The following is a 13,275-nucleotide window of genomic DNA, read 5'->3' as shown; positions in this document are numbered from 1 at the left end:
GTTCAGGAGGGCCCCCAACCCTACAGAGAGGCTTTTTCAGGGGTACATGTAACTGCAGGGGTAGAAGGGGATGGGAAACTTTCCTTTCATGAATTTCCTTAACTTTATCTTAGGATCCAAACTATTGAGTATTTTTGACTCAAAAACATTGTTGACTCAAAATCATAGTGTATAGAATATCTTTGTTTTTGCAGGACTTGCTAATGATTTTAAAGTGTCCTTTCCCCCCTGTTCTTGTCAGAGCAGTTGAGTTAACAGCCTATTATTATGTATTCCTTACTGAGCAGTTAATAGCTTTATAGTCTTTTGCAGGAATTCACCTGCTGCTCATAAAAACTTTTATGTTATAGTAGATATTTGACTCAGTTGATACATCTTGTATTTGCAGTGACCTTGTACAAACTGCACTTGTCTTAATAACAGACCTGGCTTTGAAAGGTCTCTAAGTAAAATTGCCATTATTATTTCTGTTAAAGGCAGGTATGACACCTATTCAAGCATATTATATCAAATTAACAGTAGTACACTTATAATTGAGAAGATATTTTCATGTAAATATATGATTCCATAACATAGATTTGCTATACCACGAAAGTCTGCCGGGTTTTTAAAGATGTGTTATAGGTGCATAAACTGGGAGTATTTGGGAATGCTTTCCAGTAAAGAGAGATTATTGGAAATTTCTACTATATCCTGAGCATTGTGCTTATATGTGTTACAATAAGCTTAGAAAAATGCAATCAGAACTGTGCAAAGAACTATGCAAAATGCAAAGAACCATGTGTGAAAAGAGCAAATATATCAGTGCTATTCCATGAACTGTTGTGCAAAAGTGAGCAAGGCCTCTATAAGTTCAGTACCATATTATATCAGGGGTTGCACTAGGCAATGAGAAACACAGTGAAAAAAGAAGACACGTGCTGTATCATATATATTTGAGTGGGCTATACAGATATCTTGAATGAGAAAGAGCTTGTGAAAAGTCTTGTGTGAACAGAAGAACTTTTCTCACATAGTACTCTTTTACTAGGCTTTACTCTAGTGGAACACAGGGTTGTTGTTTCTGCCGTCACGGAGTTGTATCACTGAAAAAATTATCTTTGCATAATTTGATGGATAGACCTTAAAGTGGCTTCAGACATTACACAAATCTGGAGAGAGCAAGTGTGCATGTCTCTCTTTCTCTTTTCAGGCTTTTTAGTAATATCTAAAGTGGAAACTCATGCATCTTACCTATGATGAAATGTGTATATGAAGCTGACACATCTGTCTGTGAGAGATTGTGTCTTTGGCTTTAAATGTAATTCAGGAAACATAAAAAGAAAAGTACAGGTCACTCATAATCCTTCCAGCCCCCTAGTTTTATGTAATGTCTGAAGTAGGAATGTCAGAGAAATATGTTTAGGGGAGACAGAGTTTGATGGGTTCACCCACTGGACTTTTTTTTTCTGTTCCTGCTGCAGTGCCTGATTTCATCTGCAGTAAATCAGCCCAGTTCATGGCTTTTCCTGGAATTTTATGCATTCTTTTCAAAAGTTCTGCAATTTGTACAAATTCTGAGCAAATAGCGGCCAGATTTGTGTGCTTTGCACAAATTCAGCTGTAATTTGTGCAAATTGCAGAACCTTCATCAAATGTACAGACAAGTTCCTGGATTTCAGGGAACAGCGTGTAGCTTAGCTGTCAGTCACGAAGTAAGTCACAGACACTGTGGAACTCAGTCAAAACAAAAACAAACAAAAAACACCCTGGATTTCCTAGTGACAGACATCCCTAAAGTTGCTACATTTCAGCCACATGATACCACATGTACCCCAGTCAAACTGCTAGTGACCTGCTTGTGATTTGGCTCCCTTCACTTTTGGTAAAAACATCACTGGTCTGCAGTCAAATAATTTAAGAAGGGTAATGCAATTGTTCAGAAAAAACTGAAGTGATTGAGTGTAAGATGGAGCATAACATTTTCCATTCTAGCCCCAAAGCTACAGAAAGAGCTCCCCAAGAGTGTTGCTGTTGTTAGGGATGTCTCATGAGTCCACAAGGGTGGGAGGTGGAGTCCAACAGACTCTCCCCTCCCCCACTCAGCCTCCCTGACCCTGCTCGCGAAGCCATGGGGCACTCGTAGACTCATTCGTCAAGCACCCAACAGATACTTGCCCCCTAAGAAAGCCTCCATTTTTGCGCAAAAATGGCAGCTCAAGTTTTTCCAAGAAGGTAATGTTATGTAAATAGCGTCTGTAAAGGGGACATCTATAGAACATTACATACTGGAAAAGCCGAAACCACAATTTGTGTGCAAAATGACAGCTTGCTAAGAGGATGGACAGCCCCATGGCGCTTGTTGAGTGCTCACTGGGCCGTCCAAAAGCTCATGCAACATGGTGAGCAACAGCTCTCTAAGCACCCAGCAACACTGGGTATGGGTGAGTCCATCCACCCCTAGCTGTTGTTGCTTGAAGCATAAAGATCTCTTTTGAAGAAGGGGGGAGATTTGCTTATTGAAAAATGTTCTGCTTTAATCTTTTTTATGGTTGTGGTGTGCAACTGTAAAAAGGAATGGGGAAAATAAGAGCTTTTTTCATTTGAATGGTATCTTTTGATTATGAAATTTAAGCAACCTTCCTTTAGCATTTCAATGTTTTCTTCCTTTATTTAAAACATTTTACACCACTCTTCAGCTGAAAAAGGCTATTGGATCAGTATACAAAGATCAGAGGGCCCCTGCCTAAAAGACAGAACAAAACAGGAAAAAGATTTAGGAGCAAGAAGTTAAGAAGCAAAGTCAGACACTAGTTCTTAGTTATGAAGTTCAGCAAGTAGTAATTCTGCAGGCCTTGGAGCCGGATCTAAGCACAATAGAACGGCTGCTGTTTTCTCTCACTCTGATTGCCTCAGTGGCCATGTCTACATCAGCCATTTATTCAGGAATTATATCAAAGTCATCCCTACTGGCCCACATGACATTCACCTATTCCTGCGGTGATCTTGGGGTGACCACTCTGTTTTCCCAGAATATTGCTGACTGGATTTGTAATTTTTATTTATTTATTTATTTGTTACATTTTTATACCACCCAATAGCCGAAGCTCTCTGGGCGGTTCACAAAAATTCAAACCATAATAAAACCACCATGTTAAAAGCAACATGTAGCAGCTTTTCCAGCTCTCTCACTACAATCCTGAATGTTTTATCTTATGTGAACCGCCCAGAGAGCTTCAGCTATGAGGTGTTATACAAAAGCAATAAATAAATAAAATAAAGTCCGCAGCCAGAGTGCCCCCCTTCATGAAGCTGTTGCTGTTAGGTGCAAGCTCCTGACGCAGCGAACAGCCGGTCTGCTGTCAGGGTCAGGGGCTTGGGCATGTTTCATCACAGAGTGTTTCTTTTGTTTTTTACACAAACATATCGATGCGCAGGAGCACACTTTTGACACAGTACCTATCCCCCCTGCGTTGCTGTGGGTCTGCGTTGGTGCGCATCTTGGAGGAGGTATTAAAAAAAATCCATGCCCCATACCCATCTGTCTGGTCCTGCCCATTTCTCCCAATACACATTCGGAACTGCCATCACAGGGCACAAGTCCTCCCACAACGGCTCTCCTTTACTTGCGGGAAACCTCCCTTGAGTGTGCCCCGTGAGTGACGATTGCGGAACGGGAAACCTTGCAATTATCCCTCCTCCATTGCAAAAGGGCTCTAGGTGTAGATTACATCAATAATGGCAGTTGGGATTAGGAGGGAAGGAGCTCCCAGCTGGAGCTGTATGCAGGCACAATGAATGATGCTACACACACACAAACACACATTGTTATGCAATTGGCAGAGTCACAGTGCTATTATATAGCCAATGCTGTAAACACGACTCTGAGTGACAAAGATAAGTGCACAATGGATGCCAAATTATGAGGATAATCCATCCCATGTGGGCTCGGACACATGCTAAAAGAGGAGACAGTGGCCATGGCTAGACCAGGCCCATATTATTATTATTATTATTATTATTATTATTATTATTATTATTATTATTTATATACCGCCCCATAGCTGAAGCTCTCTGGGTGGTTTACAAAAGTTAAAAACTTAACATTAAAAAGAAGTATACAAAATTTAAAAGCATAAAATACAAACAAAAACAGACAATGTCCATTTAAAAACAACTATTCTGGGGTCAGTTAAAAAACTCAGATCTCTAGGGATGGGAAAGGGTCTAAGGGCATTTGCCACTGGTGTATAATTAATATATCCCATGAGGTCAGTCTGACCGTAGCACAAATCAGACAGCCAGAAACACAATGAATTCCAAGAAAGAGAACAAAAAGAAACTGAAGTACACTCGCACGTTGCTCAGGATTGTCCCGGGATCATCCCTGTGCATCCAAATGACACACAGGGGATCTCAGGAGCAGGCAGGGATGGCCCCTCCATTTGCCTGGGATAATCTTTAGGTCTAGCTAAGGCCAGTATATGGTTCAATAGAGTCCCGTTCCTTCCCAGCTGGCTCTTTTAGGGTTTAAGCAGCCTGTGCACTGGGACACTGGAAGAGTGAGCCATGATTGGATGAAAGTAAGGAAATGCACATGGGTTCTGTGTAATGGACAATGTGCTCCAATGCATGCATGCCAAGCATAGTCACTGGTCTTGTTAAATTGTAATGCTAAAGCATGGTTTAGCATTACAAGCCACAGTGAGCCTCAGGGATCCACCACCTACCACCTCCTCCTCTGGTGCAGTCATGATGCATGTTATATTATTATTTTCCCTTTTAAACCCAATGGAGCTTAGTTTAGCCCACTTGTTTCCTGTCCTTTTATCGTCACATTTTCAAACTCATCTTTGTAGTTATGAAGCTACTGCTCAATCTGGCTGTACTGCAAAAGTTATGGCAGATGCAACATCTGGTATGAGGGAAGTGTGGCAGAAATTTTGAACTGTGCCTGAACTGCTGCTAAAATACAACCTGTTAAAGAACTACTTGCTGGCACTAAAGGAAAAAAAAAAGGGGGGGGAGAGAGACTCATCACATTTTTTTCCTGTAACACACTAATACAACTAACTATCTGGAAATTGCTGGCACAAGATTGCACTAGCATTTGAAGGCCAGTTCCTCACATGGATTGCTACTGCCCCTTGCTGCCCTGAAAAGCCCATTGGGTGATGTTCTTCTTCTGCATAAGCAACTGTACACATTATTATCACACATACACACACTTGTGGCATTAGATTATTCCATACAATTATCTTTGGGGGGAAATTGATATACCTATACTAATACGGAAACAACGCTGTGTAAACTAGAGATACATGAATACATTACAGCACTTTATACATTATAAGCAACTGATGGACCATATCTGCCCGCCTCTTCTTTTTGTTACTTCAATGGAATCCACATAGATATTTTATTTTATTTATAAATTATAAAAATGGTGCTCAATGTAGCTAACCTGATACAAAGAGTACTGTTACACTAGCAAAGGAAACAAGATTACTACTTAGGCAACTTGCCTAAGAAGTCCTCGTGTAGATCTTGATAGGCTTCTTTTTGGCACTTTTAATAAATTATGCTAAATGTAACAGTTGTTTCTCCCAATCTAAGGGCTCATCTACACCAAGCAGGATATTCCACTATGCAAGCAGTATGAAAGCGGTATATAAAAGGCAGGAGCCACACTATTGCTTTATAGTGGTATTGAAGTACACTGAAAGATTTACACTACTGCTTTATAGTGGTACTGAAGTGCACTGACAACTGTTGGGGCACATGACACATCTTCACCAAGCAGGATCTAACACTATGAAAGCGGTATGAAAGCAGTATATAGTATGTGTCAATGGGCCCCAACAATTGGCAGTGCACTTCAATACCACTATTAAGCAGTAGTGTGGCTCCTGCCTTTTACATACTGCTTTCATAGTGGAATATCCTGCTTGGTGTAGATGAGCCCTTGGATACAGTTCTTGTTATGCTGTGAAAGCTTTCAATTTTAAAGTCCTTAGAAATTATTCCAATCTCTGAACTGTAGGGATTATTCAGTACATCTCTGGTCTAGATAATTTACTATGAAAAATATTATTAGCACTACATTACAGAAGGGATTTAAAGTACTAGTGTTGTATAAATAAAGTTTGTATATAGGTTGTTCAATTCAAACTGCAGGGATTTAAATCCAGTGAAGAAAGTTAAGCCCAAAAGTATAAGATCCCAAAGATTACACTGATAATGAATGTGAATGCTCTGAAATCAATATTTGTGGTAGTTCAAACGTGTCGTAGAATGAGATTATCATTATCTTCAGTATTGCTTTATCTCCTTTTCTTCATTTTAGTTGGGATTAATGGCATCACTTGTATTATTTTGGGCCAGTTTCATAAACATACACAACATAGTATTTGACATATTGATTCTGAATCTTTCATGTAGGAAAACAAGCATTACTGGAGCATTATATGGCAGCTGGAAAAGTAGCGATCAATACTTGAGCCATCTCAGTATTTTCAAGCATAGACTTTCCACTTTGACTTACTCCAATTGCCATTCTATTCTAAGGCTGATTTAAGGCATGAGTCTAATCTTTCAGTGTTATTGAACCTTGTAGATTAGCTCTACTTTGGCTTTGAACCTCTGGTTTCACCCCCTCTTAGAAATAATAGGTAAAGTTTAATAATTTTTATCATGGTTATCATATATCACCCATTCTGCTAGACATAATGAAAAAACCCTAAAGCACCATCTGCAGTCTGCTTGGTTTTTGTCTGCTCCCCAACTCCATTCATCTCACCTTTGCTTCTTCTTTCCTTCCCCCACTCCCTTCTGCTACATAATCCAGTTAAAGTGATATTTCATTGGCACTGACCTTGCACAATTATTTGTTTGTATTTTTATCCCTCATCCTGCTGGCAGTTTTGCTGAGGCACTGGCTGGAAATCAAATTTTAAACTTCCAAAAGAAAAAATGCATATTGAATATCTCAAAGCTATTTCAAACATTAAATTTTGTTTTCCAGATTAGAGAGCAGTGTGAGGGCAAAAAAAATGTGATAAACATGTGACTGACTAACCCAATACACTTTTATCACCTTTACTATGGAAAACTATTGCAAGCAACTTCAATTAATGAACTCGTTACTTGATGATCATATTATCATAGCCATCCCTTTTACATTAGAATGGATGTCTTGCCTATGAAAGGTAATATTCAGTCAGAGACAAATAACCATTAGCTATTGTTGAATATCCATAAGGTTAAATAATTCCTTGTGGACAGACAATTTTGCAGCTAATCACATAATCTGAATATTCACACATCCAGTGAAACATTTGATAATTGTTTTGCATTCTTCAGTATGCTATCCTGTATACTAATAGTAAACACATTTTCCTCATCTTCATGTAACCAAAATGGTACTATTCCCACCCTGGAGGGAAAAAGCAGCAGGCTTAGTGAAGCCCCAAGGTTTGCAAAAGTACAAAACACATATGACAAAGAAGCATTAAAGAGTCTCAAAACAGCCCACTGAGGACAGAGAAAATGCTTTGGCCACAAGATGCTGACTGACTGTTGAGAGCAGCCAAAAACAGGTGCGAGGGAGTTGAATAGAGTATTCTTCAAGGGAACATGTCTGGTTTGGTGGAACTCTGAACAGGAGCTCTCTTCACTGCAAAATTTCGTTGCAGCTCCTATTTGTTTATAATTTACATCAATACAGTTTTTGTGCCAGTCCATTTCCAATACTGAACAGAAAAACCCATTCTGTCTACCAAATGGCTTTGTTTGTTTGTGGTGAACATAAGAATTAAAACAGTAAAAGAAATAAGAATTTAAAAATCCCCTCTCTTTCTCCCCTCACGCTTTCTTTTTTCCTTGCACTGGGCAGTTTGCTCCTGTGCCATGTTGCTTGATTTCTCTGTATTTTATTCTTTACCCTCTTCTTTGTCATTACTACTCTCATTTTACTTTGATTTTCTCAGACAGTGACAAACAGCAAGAACTGTCAGTTACAAGATTTTCAGCAGGCAGTTGTTCACAAAGCTAAATAGTCTTTTCCATTATTTATTTATCACATTGTTGAACTGTCCAATAACTAAAGTTCATTGGGCAATGCACAAATTAAAAATATAAAATGCAAAGTAACAAGAAAAAAATAAAGAAAGAATAATAAAAACAAGTCAGATAAAAACATCCACAGCACATGATGAAACTTTTAAAATAAAACCAGCAACAGGGATAAAATCCTGCAAAAATCTAAAAGCACTAAAAACCATTCCTAAAATGCCTTGAAAATATAAAGTTCTACACCTGGTGCTAGAAAGACCATAATGTAGGCACCAGACAAGCCTCTCTTGGGAGGACATTCCATAGACAGGTCACCACCACTAAAAAGCCACCTGCCTCACCTCATTGGAGGGGGCACCTAAAGATCGGTTCAGATAATGACCTTATAATTTCAAATATGGAATGAGATGCCATTTAGAGCTTTAAAGGATAAAACCAGCACTTTGAATTGGGCCCAAAACGGACTGGCAGCCAGTGCAGAGGGCACAGTCCTGGCATAATCTGATCGGCCATTCCCCATTAACCACTTTGTCACCCTGTTTTGGACTGGCTGAAGTTTCCAGACAATTTGTAAAGACAGACCCATGTACAATGCATTGCAATAATACAAATGGGACGTTACTACAGTATTTCTAATTGTCACAAGGCCATCTCAGTGCAGGTAGGTCATAGTTGATATATCAGCCTACAGTAACAAAAGGTGCTCCAAGACACCAAGGCCATCTGTGCCTCTAGTGACACTGATAGGCCTGAATGCAGTTAAGCTATGCACCTGCTCCTTTAGAAAGAGTGCATCCCAGAAAATGGTAAACATCACTTGGACGAACAACTCAGAAATGGAATCTCCATCATGGATGGATAATTTATTGACCCTCATCAGGTCCATTACATTGCCCAAGTAATGGTTCAAAATATCAGCTGCCTCACCCATATTAGATGAAAAGGAGAGGTAGAGCTCAGTGTCATCTGCATATTGATGACACCTTAGCCCACATCTTTGGATAACCTCTCCCAAGAGCTTCATGTAGATATTGCAAAGCATGGGGGATAAAATAGAACTCTGTGGAACCCCATATCATAACAGAGCAATAATCCCCTAGCACAACCTTCTGGAATCAACCATCCAAGTAGGCTTGGAATCACTGAAATACAGTGTCCTCACACTCCAACTCAGACAGCCTATCCAGACTGAGACAGTCTATCCATTGGCGATGATATCAAAAGTCAATGAGAGGTTCAGGAGAACCAACGGGGTTGCACTCCCCCTGTCCCTCTCTCAGCAAAAGTCAATTCACAGGGTGACCCAGGATATTTATGTTACAAAACCAGACCTGAAGCCTGATTGAAATGGATCCAGAAAATCATTTTCCAGAAAATCGGTTTCATCCAAGAGTGCATGGAGTTGATCAATGACCACTTTCTTGAGCACCTTACCCAGGAAGGGGATGTTGGCAACTGATCTATAGTTGGTTTCATCTTCTGGGTCCTGGTTAGTTTTCTTCAGGAACAGACTTGACCAAGCACCTTGTCTCCATCCTCAGGAACCAACAACTGAAATTCATCCAGAATAACTGAACCACATGGACTTCTGGATACCTACAGTACTGGAATTGCACTAACGATGAAGTTCACTGTTCAAGTCATGACGGATGCGAGCAACTTTTTAAAATTGTCTCAGAAACTTGACACAGCATGCCACTGAGGGTGCAACCAGCTCTCTTTACTTTGGACCAGACTGTAAAAGGCCCCCTGCCCTCCAGAAAAGCGCCACTGGACAACACTGTGAAGATTCAGTGGAAGTGGGAAACTAATCTCTTCCTCAGTTGTTGTTATTTTTCTTTTCTGTTTTGTCCAAGTTATATGAGCATACTTAAATCTTCCAGGCAACCCCTAGTAACTGGATCACAATCATTGTTATGTCTGAAACCTTTTGGATATTTGGGGTTTTTTTTCTGTTCTCTAAAATCTCAAGTATGCTTTCTTTTTGTCAGTGCTGGAGTATTAAAATAGTTCACTTTACTTAGAGCTAAATAAGGGTCAGCGGGCTGTCTCTAAGACATGGTAACTCTCTGACCCACTTTCCATTACACAAGTATATGTGACAAAGGGCATGGCTAGATGGGGCGATATCCTGGGGATTGTCCCGGGATCATCCCTGTGCATCCACATGACGAACAGGGGATCCCGGGAGCAGGGAGATGTCATGTATAGCTCTACTGCTCCTGTATTGGGAGCAGGTGATGCAGGTAATCAATCAGAAACAGATTCAGACTCAGAAGACGCTGAGCCAGTGGGGGAGGAGGTTCACACGGGAGAGGCTTCAGCTAGTAATCTGCCCCCTCCAAAGCCAAATTCTATGCCTTCAGGGGACAGGGAGTCAACTTCTGGGGGTGAGCATTCAGAAACCTTACTAGATGCTAGGAATCGCTGGAAACTAAAACGTTCAGCGAGGTTAGCACCAAAGAGACAGGCGGACAGATTGCATGAGAAATTGCCCACGCATCAACCACTTTGAAGTTATAGATATTGAAAATCCTTTTCTTTTCTTTGAACGGACAATTGTCTTGCTTAGTTTGCATAGTTTTTGCTTAAGGGGGAGTTTCACAGAAGGTGCCTAGTTTGTGTTACAGAAGTGTTTATTCCTTGCAATAAAGCTTTGTAAATTGCCTAGCCCTTTGCCTCAATCGTCTCCCAGAGAAAGCTAGAGCCGCTATAGTATACGACAGGAGGTATGATCCCTGCATTTCCCCGGGATATGGCCCTACACATTTTTCTCACTCCCCACCCCCCCGCAGTCCCGGGATGATCCTGAGACTGCAGGATGTGTGGGCAGCCACCCTGGTACAGTCCTGGCTCCTTGTGAGTAAATGCAAGGAGCTGGGCACAGGGCACAGAGCTCTGCAAGCGCTCCGTGCTCATCGGGGGTGGAGGGAGTGGGGTCAGAGCTTTTTTTTTAAAAAAAAAAAATTAAATACCTACCTTTGCCCTGGAGCACTGGTGTGCTCCAGCTCCTGTTTCTTTTTCTTCCTGGGATGTCACGTGCCATGTGTAGACGAGGGGGACAATCTCGCAATCATCATATCATGAAATCATGCCCCTCCACTACCCCTCATCTAGCCATGCCCCTAGTCCCAGAGCCCAGTTAATTTAAGTAAGCCTTCCCCACCTGGTGCCTTCCAGTTGTTTTAAAGTACTACTCCCAAGTATTACTGACCATTGGCCATACTGGCTGGAGTGAATCCAAGAACACAATTGGGGTGCTTAGCACTCAACCACAAAAACGCACATTTGAAGTGAAAGATAAACAAACATTTTTATATATTTCTACTGTGGGTGATATTTACATCAATCCTAAATATGCTGTTTGAGAATACTATTATATAATGTTCATAATCAGGCATACAAAAAGAGATGTTCTTCTTGCTGATACACAACCTTTAACACATACAAATAAATCCAACAGGGCAGAAGCCTCCAATGTGTAGGTAAATCAAAAAAATTCAAACAAGAATAATATACAATGTATCAGCAATTAAATAACAATAACAGCATTTTACAGAACAGCATGTGGAAAAAAAGATTTAAGTACAATATTGTACCACCCAACAAATTCAATATTCTAGGCATCTAGGTAAACAGGTGTCCGGTACAGTGCCCGTTTCAAGATACCTTCATCAGTTGGACGCTGTAGAACAATACAATATATCACTAAAGTACTAGTAAAAGTCATATAGATTATCATCCACTAAGTGCAATAAAAAAGATCAGAATACATTAGCCTCACCACCTTATTCATAGATGGAGCCGTGGCTGTATGTTTGAGGTGAAGCCCTCCCAACGACACTAGCAGTTGCTCTCTAGCAGTCTTGAATCCAAAACTGCTAGTGAGCAACAGGTTGGGGAAGGCTGGTTTTAGTGTTTCTGTCATAGCCAAATTGAGAAAATGTTTTTTATTATTAAAGAGGAAGGAGAAAGGAATTTATTATCTCTTAATTATAGCTTATGAAAGTGAATACATTGTTCGTCTTCTCTTACAATAGGTGCACTGGTAGCAAACCACTTCGTGTCTAATACATAGTTCTGTAGCAGTGATCCATATCTAGCTGCTTTGGGTCTTGGATCTGAATCCTTTAGTCTGCCTGCAAGGTGTTGCAGCCAGCCACAACTAGTACTTAAAAGCTAAAAGTTGCTTGTAGACTTTTGTTAGTTACATTGTCTTTGAAATTAAGTGTTGGAGCTGATGTTAAGGTAAGAATAGGCATTTTGTTGGGTTTTGAGAGAAGAAATAGTATTTGAGCCATGGCATCTCCCATTGGAAATATTCATGAATTTTAACGTAGTCTGATTGCCTTTTTAGTTATGCCATAACCTTAACAATTGTTGAATGGGCAAAAATTAATTAGTTTTTAGGGAATATCATCTTATAATATTCTGTTTGCTGTTTGTATCCTTTGTATGCTCCATTTATATATACATAAATATTTTATATTTTCCTTGTTCAGTTTACACGTTGATTGCTATTGCAAAATATAATAATATGCTGGAGACTTCATTAAAAAATAAATAGTAACCTGAAGACACCCCATAGTACAGTTTTTCAAATTGTCTACCCTGTTTTGAATTATGAGCATCACAGATCATTTATCTATTTTTTCCACCAGTGCTTCATTTTCCCTGAACACCACAACTTAATCATATAGCAATTGTTACATTCATTTTATGCTGCTGAGATAGTGCTAATGCACTGTTCCTCCCAAGCAATGTTAAAATTTTTGCTGTACCATAAATCACTTTACTTCAGTTCCATTAGATTAGAGAGAGTTAGGCCAACTGTATTTACAATACATTGCTTCATGATAAAGATATACTATCCAAAAGCTTCAATCCTGTTAGTACAATAGAATTCCTTTGTTCTTTCCCCCCTCTAACATGCCCTCAGTGAATCTTATTTTCTCCAAGTTAGCAGGCTGAGTATGCCTTCTGATAACTTAATACACCACATTTTTGAGCACTGTTGTATTATATTATAGATTCATATTGTGCCCTGTGGGTGCTGGCTATATGTTGTGCAGATTCTTGTGGACAATCCTGTTCTAGCCTGAATTCTGGACAAGATATTTCTTCGTCATATTAAAGATAACCTCAAGGGAAGGCAGAGAAATATGAAAGAACTAGTTGGCTAGTGAACTTAAGAAATACGCCTCGTGTGTGTGTGTGTGTGTG

The 13,275-nt window shown here is 39.9% G+C and overlaps 1 protein-coding gene across 3 annotated transcripts in view; it reads left to right on the top strand.

The window, feature by feature from the left end:
* The window catches only part of EPHA6 (EPH receptor A6), a 506,479-nt gene that overhangs the window by 346,886 nt on the left and 146,318 nt on the right, over positions 1–13,275 (top strand). The gene's annotated exons all lie outside the window — the stretch shown is intronic.

The sequence above is a fragment of the Elgaria multicarinata genome, chromosome 5, assembly GCF_023053635.1.
Source record: "Elgaria multicarinata webbii isolate HBS135686 ecotype San Diego chromosome 5, rElgMul1.1.pri, whole genome shotgun sequence".
NCBI classification, from domain to species: Eukaryota; Metazoa; Chordata; class Lepidosauria; order Squamata; family Anguidae; genus Elgaria; species Elgaria multicarinata.
Note: the sequence above shows the minus strand (reverse complement) of the source record. Positions and strands in the feature narration are given on the sequence as shown.